The sequence below is a fragment of the Eurosta solidaginis genome, chromosome X (genome assembly GCF_040869045.1).
Source record: "Eurosta solidaginis isolate ZX-2024a chromosome X, ASM4086904v1, whole genome shotgun sequence".
Classification (NCBI taxonomy): domain Eukaryota; kingdom Metazoa; phylum Arthropoda; class Insecta; order Diptera; family Tephritidae; genus Eurosta; species Eurosta solidaginis.
The window spans coordinates 183,596,903-183,615,861 of NC_090324.1; the positions used below are offsets into that span (position 1 = coordinate 183,596,903).

General features: G+C 35.7%; 2 pseudogenes; both read right to left on the reverse strand.

The window, feature by feature from the left end:
- Window positions 1–12,661: 12,661 nt before the first annotated feature.
- LOC137235309 (peroxisome biogenesis factor 2-like) lies at window positions 12,662–13,508 on the reverse strand (annotated as a pseudogene).
- A 409-nt stretch (window positions 13,509–13,917) lies between these two features.
- Window positions 13,918–18,959, reverse strand: part of LOC137234243 (DNA polymerase iota-like) — a 96,057-nt pseudogene continuing 91,015 nt past the window's right edge.

Below are 18,959 nucleotides of genomic sequence, written 5' to 3' on the forward strand. Positions count from 1 at the left end.
AAATTTGAAGCTTATAACTGTTAAAATGGGGAAGAAATTGCGCAAAGTTTCTTATCTGAACAATCGGTTGTATGGGATATATACTATATATACCACCGGTATCTATGATTTTCTCAGACAACAATATATGCTATACACGTAAGCATTTGGTCAAATTTGAACATATCTAAACGATTTTTAAGATAAATATAAAATAAACAATTAAGAACGGGACTGTCTTCGGCTGTGCCGAAGACTTCATACCTTTCATGAATGGGGCTGAACAATAATCTTATCCCGTTCGTAATCTCCGAATAATCGGATGTATAAGATAAGAAATATATAGTGAACAGATCTACATACCTTAACGATTTTTAAGATAAATATAAAATAAAAAACAGGTAGGTAATTCGTGTGAGGATGCAAAGTTTCAGGTTTTTTGTGGTCTGCGTGTAAAAACTATGACTACGAATCACGTATTTCAAAAATATATGACGAAAACGTAACTATTTGATGAAATTTGATGAATTTTGAAGATTCTAGCCGTAAAAAAGGGGTCAAAATGACAGTTTATATGAAGTGTATAATATATATACGACCGATCTCTATGATTTTTTCAGACAACAATATATGCTATATACGTAAGCATTTTGTGAAATTTGAAGCTTCTAACTGTTAAAACGGGGCAGAAATTGCGTAAAGTTTCTTATCTGAACAATCGGTTGTATGAGATATATACTATGTGTACCACCGATCTCAATGATTTTTTCAGACATCAATATATGCTATACACGTAAGCAGTTGGTGAAATTTGAAGCTTCTAGTTGTTAAAATGGGGCCGAAATCGTAAAAAAATATATATATACTATATATATATATACTATATATACCATCATATATATATTATATATATCACCGATCTCCATGATTTTTTGACACAACAATACATACTATATACGTAAGCAATCGGTGAAATTTGAAGCTTATAACTGTTAAAATGGGGAAGAAATTGCGCAAAGTTTCTTATCTGAACAATCGGTTGTATGGGATATATACTATATATACCACCGGTATCTATGATTTTCTCAGACAACAATATATGCTATACACGTAAGCATTTGGTCAAATTTGAACATATCTAAACGATTTTTAAGATAAATATAAAATAAAAAATAGGTAGGTAATCTGTGTGAGGATGCAAAGCTTCACGTTTTTTGTGGTCTGCATGTAAAAACTATGGCTACGAATCACGTATTCCAAAAATATATGACGTAAACGTAACTATTTGATGAAATTTGATGAATCTTGAAGCTTCTAGCCGTAAAAAGGGTCCAATATGACAGTTTATATGAAGTATATAATATATATACCACCGATCTCTATGATTTTTTCAGACAACAATATATGCTATATACGAAAGCATTTTGTGAAATTTGAAGCTTCTAACTGTTAAAACGGGGCAGAAATTGCGCAAAGTTTCTTATCTGAACAATCGGTTGTATGAGATATATACTATGTATACCACCGATCTCAACGATTTTTTCAGACATCAATATATGCTATACACGTAAGCAGTTGGTGAAATTTGAAGCTTCTAGCTGTTAAAATGGGGTAGAAATTGCGAAAAGTTTCTTATCTGAACAATCGGTTGTATGAGATATATACTATATATACAACCGATCTCTATGATTTTTTCAGACGACAATATATGTTATATACGTAAGCAATCAGTGAAATTTGAAGCTTATAGCTGTTAAAATGGGGTAGAAATTGCGAAAAGTTTCTTATCTGAACAATCGGTTGTATGAGATATATACTATATATACAACCGATCTCTATGATTTTTTCAGACAACAATATATGCTATATACATAACCAATCGGTGAAATTTGAAGCTTATAGCTGTTAAATGGGGTAGAAATTGCGAAAAGTTTCTTATATGAACAATCGGTTGTATGAGATATATACTATATATACAACCGATCTCTATAATTTTTTCAGACAACAATATATGCTATATAAGTAAATATTCGGTGAAATTTTAAGCTTCTAGCTGTTAAAATGGGGCTAAAATTTGCGAAATTATATATATATATACTATATATATATACTATATATACCACCATATATATACTATATATACCACCGATCTTTATGATTTTTTCAGACAACAATATATGCTATATACGTAAGCATTCGCTGAAATTTGAAGCCTCTAGCTCTTAAAATAGGGCAGTAATTACGAAAAGTTCCTTATCTGAACAATCGGTTGTGGGGGATATATACTATATATACGACCGATCTCATAAATTTTTTCAGGCAACAATATGTGCAATATACGAAAATATATGGTGAAGTTTGAAGCTTCAACCTGTTAAATTGGGTAAGATATTACAAAAATCCTCTTTTTCTGAAAAATCGGTTGTATGGAGGATATATGCTATAGTGGTCCGATCCGGTCGGTTCCGACAAATGTCTAATCGGACACCCAAATACACCTGCTCACCAAATTTTATCAAGATATCTCAAAAATTGAGGGACTAGTTTGCATACAAACAGACAGACGGACAGACGGACATGGCTAAATCAACTCAGCTCTTCAACCTGATTATTTCGGTATACTTAATGGTGGGTCTATCTATTTTCCTTTAAGGACTTACAATTTTCGGTTTCGTGACGAAATTAATATACCATTTCATTTTCATGAAAGGTATAAAAATAGGTAGGTAATCTGTGTGAGGATGCAAAGCTTCACGTTTTTTGTGGTCTGCATGTAAAAACTATGGCTACGAATCACGTATTCCAAAAATATATGACGTAAACGTAACTATTTGATGAAATTTGATGAATCTTGAAGCTTCTAGCCGTAAAAAAGGGTCCAATATGACAGTTTATATGAAGTATATAATATATATACCACCGATCTCTATGATTTTTTCAGACAACAATATATGCTATATACGAAAGCATTTTGTGAAATTTGAAGCTTCTAACTGTTAAAACGGGGCAGAAATTGCGCAAAGTTTCTTATCTGAACAATCGGTTGTATGAGATATATACTATGTATACCACCGATCTCAACGATTTTTTCAGACATCAATATATGCTATACACGTAAGCAGTTGGTGAAATTTGAAGCTTCTAGCTGTTAAAATGGGGTAGAAATTGCGAAAAGTTTCTTATCTGAACAATCGGTTGTATGAGATATATACTATATATACAACCGATCTCTATGATTTTTTCAGACGACAATATATGTTATATACGTAAGCAATCAGTAAAATTTGAAGCTTATAGCTGTTAAAATGGGGTAGAAATTGCGAAAAGTTTCTTATCTGAACAATCGGTTGTATGAGATATATACTATATATACAACCGATCTCTATGATTTTTTCAGACAACAATATATGCTATATACATAACCAATCGGTGAAATTTGAAGCTTATAGCTGTTAAAATGGGGTAGAAATTGCGAAAAGTTTCTTATCTGAACAATCGGTTGTATGAGATATATACTATATATACAACCGATCTCTATAATTTTTTCAGACAACAATATATGCTATATAATTAATATTCGGTGAAATTTGAAGCTTCTAGCTGTTAAAATGGGGCTAAAATTTGCGAAATTATATATATATATACTATATATATATACTATATATACCACCATATATATACTATATATACCACCGATCTTTATGATTTTTTCAGACAACAATATATGCTATATACGTAAGCATTCGCTGAAATTTGAAGCCACTAGCTCTAAAAATAGGGCAGTAATTACGAAAAGTTCCTTATCTGAACAATCGGTTGTGGGGGATATACACTATATATACGACCGATCTCATAAATTTTTTCAGGCAACAATATGTGCAATATACGAAAGTATATGGTGAAGTTTGAAGCTTCAATCTGTTAAATTGGGTAAGATATTACAAAAATCCTCTTTTTCTGAAAAATCGGTTGTTTGGAGGATATATGCTATAGTGGTCCGATCCGGTCGGTTCCCACAAATGTCTAATCGGACACCCAAATACACCTGCTCACCAAATTTTATCAAGATATCTCAAAAATTGAGGGACTAGTTTGCATACAAACAGACAGACGGACAGACGGACATGGCTAAATCAACTCAGCTCTTCAACCTGATTATTTCGGTATACTTAATGGTGGGTCTATCTATTTTCCTTTAAGGACTTACAATTTTCGGTTTCGTGATGAAATTAATATACCATTTCATTTTCATGAAAGGTATAAAAACAGGTAGGTAATTCGTGTGAGGATGCAAAGTTTCAGGTTTTTTGTGGTCTGCGTGTAAAAACTATGACTACGAATCACGTATTTCAAAAATATATGACGAAAACGTAACTATTTGATGAAATTTGATGAATTTTGAAGATTCTAGCCGTAAAAAAGGGGTCAAAATGACAGTTTATATGAAGTATATAATATATATACGACCGATCTCTATGATTTTTTCAGACAACAATATATGCTATATACGTAAGCATTTTGTGAAATTTGAAGCTTCTAACTGTTAAAACGGGGCAGAAATTGCGTAAAGTTTCTTATCTGAACAATCGGTTGTATGAGATATATACTATGTGTACCACCGATCTCAATGATTTTTTCAGACATCAATATATGCTATACACGTAAGCAGTTGGTGAAATTTGAAGCTTCTAGCTGTTAAAATGGGGCCGAAATCGTAAAAAAATATATATATACTATATATATATACTATATATACCATCATATATATATTATATATATCACCGATCTCCATGATTTTTTGACACAACAATACATACTATATACGTAAGCAATCGGTGAAATTTGAAGCTTATAACTGTTAAAATGGGGAAGAAATTGCGCAAAGTTTCTTATCTGAACAATCGGTTGTATGGGATATATACTATATATACCACCGGTATCTATGATTTTCTCAGACAACAATATATGCTATACACGTAAGCATTTGGTCAAATTTGAACATATCTAAACGATTTTTAAGATAAATATAAAATAAAAAATAGGTAGGTAATCTGTGTGAGGATGCAAAGCTTCACGTTTTTTGTGGTCTGCATGTAAAAACTATGGCTACGAATCACGTATTCCAAAAATATATGACGTAAACGTAACTATTTGATGAAATTTGATGAATCTTGAAGCTTCTAGCTGTAAAAAAGGGTCCAATATGACAGTTTATATGAAGTATATAATATATATACCACCGATCTCTATGATTTTTTCAGACAACAATATATGCTATATACGAAAGCATTTTGTGAAATTTGAAGCTTCTAACTGTTAAAACGGGGCAGAAATTGCGCAAAGTTTCTTATCTGAACAATCGGTTGTATGAGATATATACTATGTATACCACCGATCTCAACGATTTTTTCAGACATCAATATATGCTATACACGTAAGCAGTTGGTGAAATTTGAAGCTTCTAGCTGTTAAAATGGGGTTGAAATTGCGAAAAGTTTCTTATCTGAACAATCGGTTGTATGAGATATATACTATATATACAACCGATCTCATAAATTTTTTCAGGCAACAATATGTGCAATATACGAAAGTATATGGTGAAGTTTGAAGCTTCAATCTGTTAAATTGGGTAAGATATTACAAAAATCCTCTTTTTCTGAAAAATCGGTTGTATGGAGGATATATGCTATAGTGGTCCGATCCGGTCGGTTCCGACAAATGTCTAATCGGACACCCAAATACACCTGCTCACCAAATTTTATCAAGATATCTCAAAAATTGAGGGACTAGTTTGCATACAAACAGACAGACGGACAGACGGACAGACGGACATGGCTAAATTAACTCAGCTCTTCAACCTGATTATTTCGGTATACTTAATGGTGGGTCTATCTATTTTCCTTTAAGGACTTACAATTTTCGGTTTCGTGACGAAATTAATATACCATTTCATTTTCATGAAAGGTATAAAAATAGGTAGGTAATCTGTGTGAGGATGCAAAGCTTCACGTTTTTTGTGGTCTGCATGTAAAAACTATGGCTACGAATCACGTATTCCAAAAATATATGACGTAAACGTAACTATTTGATGAAATTTGATGAATCTTGAAGCTTCTAGCCGTAAAAAAGGGTCCAATATGACAGTTTATATGAAGTATATAATATATATACCACCGATCTCTATGATTTTTTCAGACAACAATATATGCTATATACGAAAGCATTTTGTGAAATTTGAAGCTTCTAACTGTTAAAACGGGGCAGAAATTGCGCAAAGTTTCTTATCTGAACAATCGGTTGTATGAGATATATACTATGTATACCACCGATCTCAACGATTTTTTCAGACATCAATATATGCTATACACGTAAGCAGTTGGTGAAATTTCAAGCTTCTAGCTCTTAAAATGGGGTAGAAATTGCGAAAAGTTTCTTATCTGAACAATCGGTTGTATGAAATATATACTATATATACAACCGATCTCTATGATTTTTTCAGACGACAATATATGTTATATACGTAAGCAATCAGTGAAATTTGAAGCTTATAGCTGTTAAAATGGGGTAGAAATTGCGAAAAGTTTCTTATCTGAACAATCGGTTGTATGAGATATATACTATATATACAACCGATCTCTATGATTTTTTCAGACAACAATATATGCTATATACATAACCAATCGGTGAAATTTGAAGCTTATAGCTGTTAAAATGGGGTAGAAATTGCGAAAAGTTTCTTATCTGAACAATCGGTTGTATGAGATATATACTATATATACAACCGATCTCTATAATTTTTTCAGACAACAATATATGCTATATAAGTAAATATTCGGTGAAATTTGAAGCTTCTAGCTGTTAAAATGGGGCTAAAATTTGCGAAATTATATATATATATATACTATATATATATACTATATATACCACCATATATATACTATATATACCACCGATCTTTATGATTTTTTCAGACAACAATATATGCTATATACGTAAGCATTCGCTGAAATTTGAAGCCTCTAGCTCTTAAAATAGGGCAGTAATTACGAAAAGTTCCTTATCTGAACAATCGGTTGTGGGGGATATATACTATATATACGACCGATCTCATAAATTTTTTCAGGCAACAATATGTGCAATATACGAAAGTATATGGTGAAGTTTGAAGCTTCAATCTGTTAAATTGGGTAAGATATTACAAAAATCCTCTTTTTCTGAAAAATCGTTTGTATGGAGGATATATGCTATAGTGGTTCGATCCGGTCGGTTCCGACAAATGTCTAATTGGACACACAAATACACCTGCTCACCAAATGTTATCAAGATATCTCAAAAATTGAGGGACTAGTTTGCATACAAACAGACAGACGGACAGACGGACAGACGGACATGGCTAAATCAACTCAGCTCTTCAACCTGATTATTTCGGTATACTTAATGGTGGGTCTATCTATTTTCCTTTAAGGACTTACAATTTTCGGTTTCGTGACGAAATTAATATACCATTTCATTTTCATTAAAGGTATAAAAATAGGTAGGTAATCTGTGTGAGGATGCAAAGCTTCACGTTTTTTGTGGTCTGCATGTAAAAACTATGGCTACGAATCACGTATTCCAAAAATATATGACGTAAACGTAACTATTTGATGAAATTTGATGAATCTTGAAGCTTCTAGCCGTAAAAAAGGTCCAATATGACAGTTTATATGAAGTATATAATATATATACCACCGATCTCTATGATTTTTCCAGACAACAATATATGCTATATACGAAAGCATTTTGTGAAATTTGAAGCTTCTAACTGTTAAAACGGGGCAGAAATTGCGCAAAGTTTCTTATCTGAACAATCGGTTGTATGAGATATATACTATGTATACCACCGATCTCAACGATTTTTTCAGACATCAATATATGCTATACACGTAAGCAGTTGGTGAAATTTGAAGCTTCTAGCTGTTAAAATGGGGTAGAAATTGCGAAAAGTTTCTTATCTGAACAATCGGTTGTATGAGATATATACTATATATACAACCGATCTCTATGATTTTTTCAGACGACAATATATGTTATATACGTAAGCAATCAGTGAAATTTGAAGCTTATAGCTGTTAAAATGGGGTAGAAATTGCGAAAAGTTTCTTATCTGAACAATCGGTTGTATGAGATATATACTATATATACAACCGATCTCTATGATTTTTTCAGACAACAATATATGCTATATACATAACCAATCGGTGAAATTTGAAGCTTATAGCTGTTAAAATGGGGTAGAAATTGCGAAAAGATTCTTATCTGAACAATCGGTTGTATGAGATATATACTATATATACAACCGATCTCTATAATTTTTTCAGACAACAATATATGCTATATAAGTAAATATTCGGTGAAATTTGAAGCTTCTAGCTGTTAAAATGGGGCTAAAATTTGCGAAATTATATATATGTACTATATATATATACTATATATACCACCATATATATACTATATATACCACCGATCTTTATGATTTTTTCAGACAACAATATATGCTATATACGTAAGCATTCGCTGAAATTTGAAGCCACTAGCTCTTAAAATACGAAAGTATATGGTGAAGTTTGAAGCTTCAATCTGTTAAATTGGGTAAGATATTACAAAAACCCTCTTTTTCTGAAAAATCGGTTGTATGGAGGATATATGCTATAGTGGTCCGATCCGGTCGGTTCCGACAAATGTCTAATCGGACACCCAAATACACCTGCTCACCAAATTTTATCAAGATATCTCAAAAATTGAGGGACTAGTTTGCATACAAACAGACAGACGGACAGACGGACAGACGGACAGACAGACAGACGGACAGACGGACATGGCTAAATCAACTCAGCTCTTCAACCTGATTATTTCGGTATACTTAATGGTGGGTCTATCTATTTTCCTTTAAGGACTTACAATTTTCGGTTTCGTGACGAAATTAATATACCATTTCATTTTCATGAAAGGTATAAAAATAAAAATAAGAAAATCCATGGCATATGGAGTAATGAGATTTCGTAGAAAATTTCATTAGCTGTCAAAACGCTACTCAAAATTTTACAATACAATTATTCACGCACCTTCATGGGCTTGGTTGGCTCGTTCCTCGCTCGGTTGGTAATTTTTAATAAGTACGTATTTAGAATATACGGAAGTGTTTTGGATATTCAGATATAGTAATACGTTCTATAGAAGTCTGTAGATGCGCATACTCTAAAGCACCAGCTACCAAATTCAGGTCATCTAGTATATCACGTAGGCGCCTGTCATCGTACATTTTTATACTCAGTTGAGCAGAGCTCACAGAGTATATTAAGTTTGATTGGATAACGGTTGGTTGTACATATATAAAGGAATCGAGATAGATATAGACTTCCATATATCAAAATAATCAGGATCCAAAAAAAATTTGATTGAGCCATGTCCGTCCGTCCGTCCGTTAACACGATAACTTGAGTAAATTTTGAGGTATCTTGATGAAATTTGGTATGTAGGTTCCCGAGCACTCATCTCAGATCGCTATTTAAAATGAACGATATCGGACTATAACCACGCCCACTTTTTCGATATCGAAAATTTCGAAAAACCGAAAAAATGCGATAATTCATTCCCAAAGGCGGTTAAACCGATGAAACTTGGTAGATGGGTTGACGTTATGACGCAGAATAGAAAATTAGTAAGATTTTGGACAATGGGCGTGGCACCGCCCACTTTTACAAGAAGGTAATTTAAAAGTTTTGCAAGCTGTAATTTGGCAGTCGTTGAAGATATCATGATGAAATTTGGCAGGAACGTTACTACTATTACTATATATGTGCTAAATAAAAATTAGCAAAAAAGGATGAAGAACACGCCCACTTTTTAAAAAAATTTTTTTTAAATTCAAATTTTAACAAAAAATTTAATATCTTTACAGTATATAAGTAAATTAAGTCAAAATTCAACTCCAGTAATGATATGATGCAACAAAATACAAAAATAAAAGAAAATTTCAAAATGGGCGTTGCTCCGCCCATTTTCATTTAGTGTGTCTAGAATACTTTTAATGCCATAAGTCGAACAAAAATTTACCAATCCTTTTGAAATTTGGTAGGAGCATAGATTCTATGGCGTTAACTGTTCCCTGTGAAAATGGGCGAAATCGGTGGAAGCCACGCCCAGTTTTTATACACAGTCCACCGTCTGTCCTTCCGCTCGGCCGTTAAAACAATAACTTGAGCAAAAACCGATATATCTTTACTAAACTTAGCCCACGTACTTATCTGAACTCACTTTATCTTGGTATAAAAAGGCCGAAATCCGACCATAACCACGCCCACTTTATCGATATCGAAAATTACGAAAAATTAAAAAAATGCCATAACTCTATACCAAATACGAAAAAAGGGATGAAACATGGTAACTGGATTGACGCAAAATATAACTTTGGAAAAAACTTTGTAAAATGGGTGTGACACCTACCATATTAAGTAGAAGAAAATGAAAAGGTTCTACAAGGCGAAATCAACAGCCCTTGGAATCTTGGCAGGAATACTGTTAGTGTTATTGAATATATAAATAAATTAGCAGTACCCGACAGATGATTTTCTGGATCACCTGATCCACATTTGGTCGATATCGCGAGAACGCCTTCACATATACATCTAAGGGCCACTCGCTTTTTAAACCCTCATTAATACCTTTAATTTGATATCCATATCGTACAAACACATTCTAGAGTCACCCTGGCCCACCCTAATGGCGATATCTCGAAAAGGCGTCCACCTATGGACCTAATGCCCACTCCCTCTTAAAATGCTCAGTAACACCTTTCGTTTGATACCCATATCGTACAAACATTCTAGAGTCACCCTGGCCCACCCTAATGGCGATATCTCGAAAAGGCGTCCACCTATGGACCTAATGCCCACTCCCTCTTAAAATGCTCAGTAACACCTTTCGTTTGATACCCATATCGTACAAACACATTCTAGAGTCACCCCTGGCCCACCCTAATGGCGATATCTCGAAAAGGCGTCCACCTATAGACCTAATGTCCACTCCCTCTTAAAATGCTCAGTAACACCTTTCCTTTGATACCCATATCGTACAAACATTCTAGAGTCACCCCTGGCCCACCCTAATGGCGATATCTCGAAAAGGCGTCCACCTATTGACCTAATGCCCACTCCCTCTTAAAATGCTCAGTAACACCTTTCGTTTGATACCCATATCGTACAAACATTCTAGAGTCACCCTGGCCCACCCTAATGGCGATATCTCGAAAAGGCGTCCACCTATGGACCTAATGCCCACTCCCTCTTAAAATGCTCAGTAACACCTTTCGTTTGATACCCATATCGTACAAACACATTCTAGAGTCACCCCTGGCCCACCCTAATGGCGATATCTCGAAAAGGCGTCCACCTATAGACCTAATGTCCACTCCCTCTTAAAATGCTCAGTAACACCTTTCCTTTGATACCCATATCGTACAAACATTCTAGAGTCACCCCTGGCCCACCCTAATGGCGATATCTCGAAAAGGCGTCCACCTATTGACCTAATGCCCACTCCCTCTTAAAATGCTCAGTAACACCTTTCGTTTGATACCCATATCGTACAAACATTCTAGAGTCACCCTGGCCCACCCTAATGGCGATATCTCGAAAAGGCGTCCACCTATGGACCTAATGCCCACTCCCTCTTAAAATGCTCAGTAACACCTTTCCTTTGATACCCATATCGTACAAACATTCTAGAGTCACCCCTGGCCCACCCTAATGGCGATATCTCGAAAAGGCGTCCACCTATAGACCTAATGTCCACTCCCTCTTAAAATGCTCAGTAACACCTTTCCTTTGATACCCATATCGTACAAACATTCTAGAGTCACCCCTGGCCCACCCTAATGGCGATATCTCGAAAAGGCGTCCACCTATTGACCTAATGCCCACTACCTCTTAAAATGCTCAGTAACACCTTTCGTTTGATACCCATATCGTACAAACACATTCTAGAGTCAGCCCTGGTCCACCTTTATGGCGATATCCCTAAATGGCGTCCATCCATAGAACTATGGCCTACTCTCTCTTAAAATACTCTTTAATACCTTCCATTTTATACACATGTCATACAACCACATTCCAGGGTTACCCTAGGTTCATTTTCCTACATGGTGATTTTCCTTATTTTGTCTCCATAGCTCTCAACTGAGTATGTAATGTTCGGTTACACCCGAACTTAGCCTTCCTTACTTGTTTTTAAATATTTTATGCATGCGTCCATACTGATAAGTCACAAAAGCATGCCAAAGTTGGAATTGGATAACCTGTATGAAAGCGAAAAGAAAATCAATAATAATGATACGTGTATGTATGAATAATCGTTACTTTTAAACTGCACTACCTTTGAATCTGTCGGATCAGCAAACCTTTGAATTTCAACTTAGATTTCATTAAACTCATCGACGCACTGCTCCATATTGCCATCGATGATGCTTCTCTTAATTTTGGCAATACCCCTTCTAGCTAAAGCTTCTACTAAATTAGCTTTGCTCTTATCCATATTACAAAAAAAAAAATGTTTAAAGTGTTTGCAACTCTTAGTTGCATTGTACGGATAGATTTTTAAGTATTATTATTTTTTTGTTAAATATTATAAACGCATAAATACATAACTAAACCGCTTCAATAACATTACTAATGCAGCTTGCACCGCAATCAGTACAATTAAAATTAGCATCAGTTAAAATATTAGCTGACAAACAATAATAACAATAAATATGTCCACATCCCATATGATGTGGTAACGTTGAGCGTTCCCCACAAAACGTACAGACCGTATTGCTACGCAGTGAAATCATCAATTTCGGCTTTTCGCACGCTTTAGGCGCCTTTTGTATGTTTCTTAAGGCATTATTGAGAACTCGCTGAATTTTTCTAAAATTAATAATAGGCAGCAGAAAACCCAATATTTCTATGAATCCGCCCCACAACAATTCACGAGTTAAATACTTGTAACCAATGTCACGCCTCTGATTATGCCGTAAATTAATGTAATCCAAGTCAAGCAAAAAAAAAAAATCAATTAGTGTTGGTTGGCGTCCCGTTTTTAAGAAGCGAAAAAAAATTTAGTGCTGAAAAGATTAGTGCCGCATTTTTACCCCATTCAACAGTTTTATGTAGCCACTCCATACGATATGCTGAAACTCGTCGTTCAGCCAAGTTCTTCATATATTTCGGAAATATTGTTAATATAAAATGTAAGCAAAGCCTCGACACCGATAAGCGTTCAGAATCATAGGAAAGAACAAGCAATTGTTGACCAAATGTAGAACACTGTTTACCAACGGATTCAAACCATATTGCAGACTGCACGAGCAAATCTAATTCGGGTTGAATTTTTGCAAAAAAGGAGGGCGAAATCGCTTGCATGCTCTCAAGAAAATTATCTCGTATAAGCCGTGTTAGATAAATGGTATCAATCTGATTAACACGAGGTACATACATAATCTTTTCAGCCATAATTATTTATATTCCTTATTATTTAATATGCAACAAAAACTTTTCATATTCGTACTATGCCCTTTGCTAACGTGATTTTGTTATTGGATGGTGGCGATGGTTCTATTTCAACTCGATCTGTGACAAATTTCAAAAGTGACTTATCCGAGTTACTCAAAAGCTAATAATTTGCTGCATCATTCAAACTCAATTCCATCCCAATCATCCTATCATATTACATTTGTTACAGTCAATTATGTATATATAGTTACGTTTATCACGATATGTGTATAATAGACATTGGTTAATAAGTCGAATTAATCAGTTTGGACAATTTGTCACTGATCCAGTTAGACAACTTTAGTAATAAACCCAAGAGTTACACACATGTATATATCTATACATTTGTTTCCCAAACAATTTTTCTCAATTAAATAGCAACTGGTATGCGGCCATCCTCGGCAACCTGCTCCACCAAACACATTAACAATAAACGAAAACGTTCCTCAACTTCGGTTCGTATTGATATCGGGAGACATGAATCTTCGAGACCAATAGTTTTAGGTTTACCAGATGGACGAACTGAGCCCATATCTCTACCAAAGGATAAGTCTTTTAACTTTGTTGCGGTTTCAAATCCAAATTTCTTTTCTTAATGTATCCATATTACAAGTTTGTAATTCAGTTATATTTGCACTACCATTCTCCAACAGCAATGATTCGGTTTTTTTTTACCGATGCCTGTTACTCTATGCAAACCATTCAAGTCTCGCATAAACTGTACAACATAGTTAGAACATAAAACTGTCTGTTGATTGGGTTTATTTTGTGCTCCTACAAGCTTAGCCAACGATTTATTATAGGATACACCAGCACAGCATGTGATATTCAGTTGTTTTTGCAATGCTAAACGCATTTCGTTGGCGATTTGTGTACCCACAGCTAAACGCTGCACACAACCGCAATCACAACATGATAACAAATCAACATTTTCTGGATAAACATGTCCTTCGATTTGTGGTAATATGCTAGAGGCCATGGTAGTCGCAGCTTCCATATGCTTATATTGATTTTTTTCAATTCGAATTTTCACTTGAGCTGATACATCTAAAAAAAAAAAAAATTTCATCAAATCCCAGTTTTTCTACAAATGGTGTGAATGTCAAAAGTACATCGAATATACGTTGCGACATGTCGGTATGGTGTTAAATCTTCACCATTGACTAAAGTCAGTGTTGGACATAGACGCTGTGCCTCCTCAATAAGCATAATTTTTTTCACACCAAATTCACGTGCCACATAATTGCAAGTGACCACGCAAATTTTCGGTTGCACATCGAGTGGGCATGTACGTAATGTGGGATCGAGTATCGCCTCGACTTGTGCATAGAAACAGTCCATATCTAAATGAATTTTGGTACGCTGATGTGGCTCATTGCGATTAAGAATGTTTGAAAAATCCATTTTCTTGAATGTATTTTTGGCCACCAGGAGGAACAAATCTTGGATATTTCGCAAAAGTTCAATGGCAAATGCAATTGTTTTCACTGTAAACTTTTTTCTTGACTTATCAATTTGCGAACGTCGAAAATGCAATAAATATCCAATAATCCCGGTGACCACGCCAACCGCCTTCATCTCCACCGCCAGTCACCTAATAAGAAAATAGGACAAATTTTTCAATGAAATAAAAGAAATAAAAAATTCACATTAATAAAATTGAAAGAAAAATCTAACCTACAACATTCTAACGCGTGTTCGTTTTTTTTTTTTAATGGAAATGGCATTTTTTTTTATGGAAATGGCGTTTTTTTTCTCTCTCTCACGTCGCGTACCGGTTTGACAATTTCACCACAGCAATTATTGCATACAATTGTACGAGAAAACTAAAGAGTTGCCATGTTCGCTAACTCGCCCACCAAATGGTACGTTTCCCTACTTTCCTACCAGTGTCCAAGAATTCAAGGACAAATATAATAATCAACATTCCGTGACCCACATCCCCCCCCCCCCCCCCCCCCTTCGGGTTTCCTACTAATCCGGGCGATTTATTAAATTTTCATCAATGGATGAAGCGAAGGAATAAGTAAACTTTATTTTTACAGAATAATAAAAAAAAGGGACAAATTATCATTTTTTTTTTTGAAAATAACCAAAAACATACATACTTTAAAGGTTCACTAATCTACAATAAAGACCTAATGCATCCGCGTTCGGTGCCGGGACAATGAAGCGGACGACGTACACCGCTTCGGGCAATCCCAGCACCGATAGGCATAAAAATTCATATGCCCATTCAAGTGGGTCACTATGCATAAAAACGACGATAGGCTTCGGTTGCACACGCGGCATTTGAACGTACCACGCGGAGGTGAACCGTTGGGTGGCCGCCGGAACCAAAATACGCCCTCATAGCTGGCGTAAAACTGGCCATACCAGCCGTTGGTGTTCCCGCACATTTTTACTATAATCGGCGTCAGCAGAGCACGGAGGATACAGGGGTTCACGCGCTGCAACCACTCTGCCCCCGCCAAGCTCCTCCGGCGCGTGACAGATGAAGGAGCCCCTCCGCCGCTCCGGATATTGCACATCGAACACCACCTGGATGGGCTCCTTATCCCCAGCCTCCACCGCCACTAAAATACATTGCATTGGCTCCACTTGAAACTAAAAAGAAAAAAAGGAGAACCACCATTAGGAAAATTACCAATATGCGTTATAATTGTCTCATACTTACGTCGTTCCACGTTGGTTTTTGCTTAAATATTGACAAATAAGTAGAAGGCATGTACTCACCACAACCTTCCAGTAACGGGTCTTTAAAGTCCCGGTTACGCGTCTATAGCAAAAGGAATCAGAGCTGCCATAAATTCTTATAAGTATACATCACCCATACGTATGTGCGTGTACAAACCCATAAGCACCATAATTAAACTACAGAAAGAGAGGAATAGAATAAAACAATAAATTCACTGATACTTACCACCATGACATTTAAACTGTAATATCCTTTTCGGTTATGGTATAAATGCCTAATATTATCGCCAGGTGACTTTATCCTCACATGGGTTCCATCGACACATCCTATGACCCCCGGGATACCACATAAGTTGAAAAAATGTTCCTTCATGCTGTTCTCCTCATCCTCAGTTTTTTGGAAAACTATCCATTTCTTACAAAAATGGGCTTCAAACACTTTTAAACATTCCGCGATGACTCTTGCTACTGTCGGTTGGCTCATAACCGAAACATGTTCATTTCCTACTGACTTTTGGTAACTTCCAGTGGCTAGAAATCTTAGAAATGTTGATAGTTTCAACTGCACTGGCAAGTGAGTGTTACGGAACGAGGTTTGCATATGCATTTTCATTTCGTCATATATATGTCTAAACACATCCTTGCTCACCCGAAAATTTGCAACAAATCTGTGGTAAGATGCTGTTAGTATTCATACCAACTTGTATATATACACTTACTCAGAGTCCGGTAGGTCCAATACATTTAAGTTATCACGCAAATTTCTGCGTTCTACCCCTAGCTGAGCTTCACGATACCGTTCGGTTATGATGTATACGGCAGCTGCATACATTTTGCTCTCAAACGGCGTTGGCGCAAAATTTCGCGAAAACCAATAATAATTTATATTAATTTTTCTTATTTTTTTTTTTTTTTAAATGTAAACAAACCCAAAGTAAACAAATCAATCTTGTTACCAGATTTATTTAATTGAGTGAAAAACCATGAAAAACTTTAAAAAACTTAAGTGATTTTAATAAATTTGTGAATAAAATACATATGGCAACATATCATTTGACAAATGCTTTCGCCTACACTTTGGCATAGCGTAAGAAACGTAAAGGCAGAACGAAAGTGATAGAGAATACCGTTGCTAGACGAAATCGTCAAGAGACGAATCGTTCGCCTGAGCTATCGTTCGCAATACAGAATGATGCCCTAATTTTCACCGGTTTCTAGAAGTCTGATTAATTTGAAACTTTGCATACGTATCAAGAACCGATGACAATGCATTAATGTGATGGTGTGGTGACATAAGGTAAACGGCCATAAGGTCAATTGGCCTTATTACCACTTTGAATGGCCATAAGTTTGATTGAGACTTTGCACACGTATCAAGGGTCGATGACAATGCATTAATGTGATGGTGTGGAGACATTAGGTCAACGGCCATAAGGTCAATTGGCCTTATTACCACTTTGAATGGCCATAAGTTTGATTGAAACTTTGCACACGTATCAAGGCCCGATGACAATGCATTAATGTGATGGTGTGGTGACATAAGGTCAACGGCCATTAGGTCAATTGGCCTTATTACTACTTTGAATGTCCATAAGTTTGATTGAAACTTTGCACACATAAGGCTCGATAACAATGCATTAATGTGATGGTGTGGTGACATAAGGTCAACGGCCATAAGGTCAATTGGCCTTATTACCACTTTGAATGGCCATAAGTTTGATTGAGACTTTGCACACGTATCAAGGGTCGATGACAATGCATTAATGTGATGGTGTGGAGACATTAGGTCAACGGCCATAAGGTCAATTGGCCTTATTACCACTTTGAATGGCCATAAGTTTGATTGAAACTTTGCACACGTATCAAGGCCCGATGGCAATGCATTAATGTGATGGTGTGGTGACATAAGGTCAACGGCCATTAAGTCAATTGGCCTTATTACCACTTTGAATGGCCATAAGTTTGATTGAAACTTTGCACACGTATCAAGGCCCGATGACAATGCATTAATGTGATGGTGTGGTGACATAAGGTCAACGGCCATTAGGTCAATTGGCCTTATTACCACTTTGAATGGCCATAAGTTTGATTGAAACTTTGCACACGTATCAAGGCCCGATGACAATGCATTAATGTGATGGTGTGGTGACATAAGGTCAAAGGCCATAAAGTCAATTGGCCTTATTACCACTTTGAATGGCCATAAGTTTGATTGAAACTTTGCACACGTATCAAGGCCCGATGACAATGCATTAATGTGATGGTGTGGTGACATAAGGTCAACGGCCATTAAGTCAATTGGCCTTATTACCACTTTGAATGGCCATAAGTTTGATTGAAACTTTGCACACGTATCAAGGCCCGATGACAATGCATTAATGTGATGGTGTGGTGACATAAGGTCAAAGGCCATAAAGTCAATTGGCCTTATTACCACTTTGAATGGCCATAAGTTTGATTGAAACTTTGCACATGTATCAAGGCTCAATGACAGTGCAATAATGTGATGGTGGGGACACATAAGGTTAACGGAAATAAGGTCAATTGAACTTATGACCACCCCAAATGGCCATAGATTTGAAACCTTGCACATAATGCGAAAAACGAATTCCTTTATTAATGATAGAAGTGGATGCATGGCACATCTACGAAAGAGCATACTGGAGCCCTTTTTTAACACGCTTTTATTAGCTTGGCCTGTATCTATGTAACGGA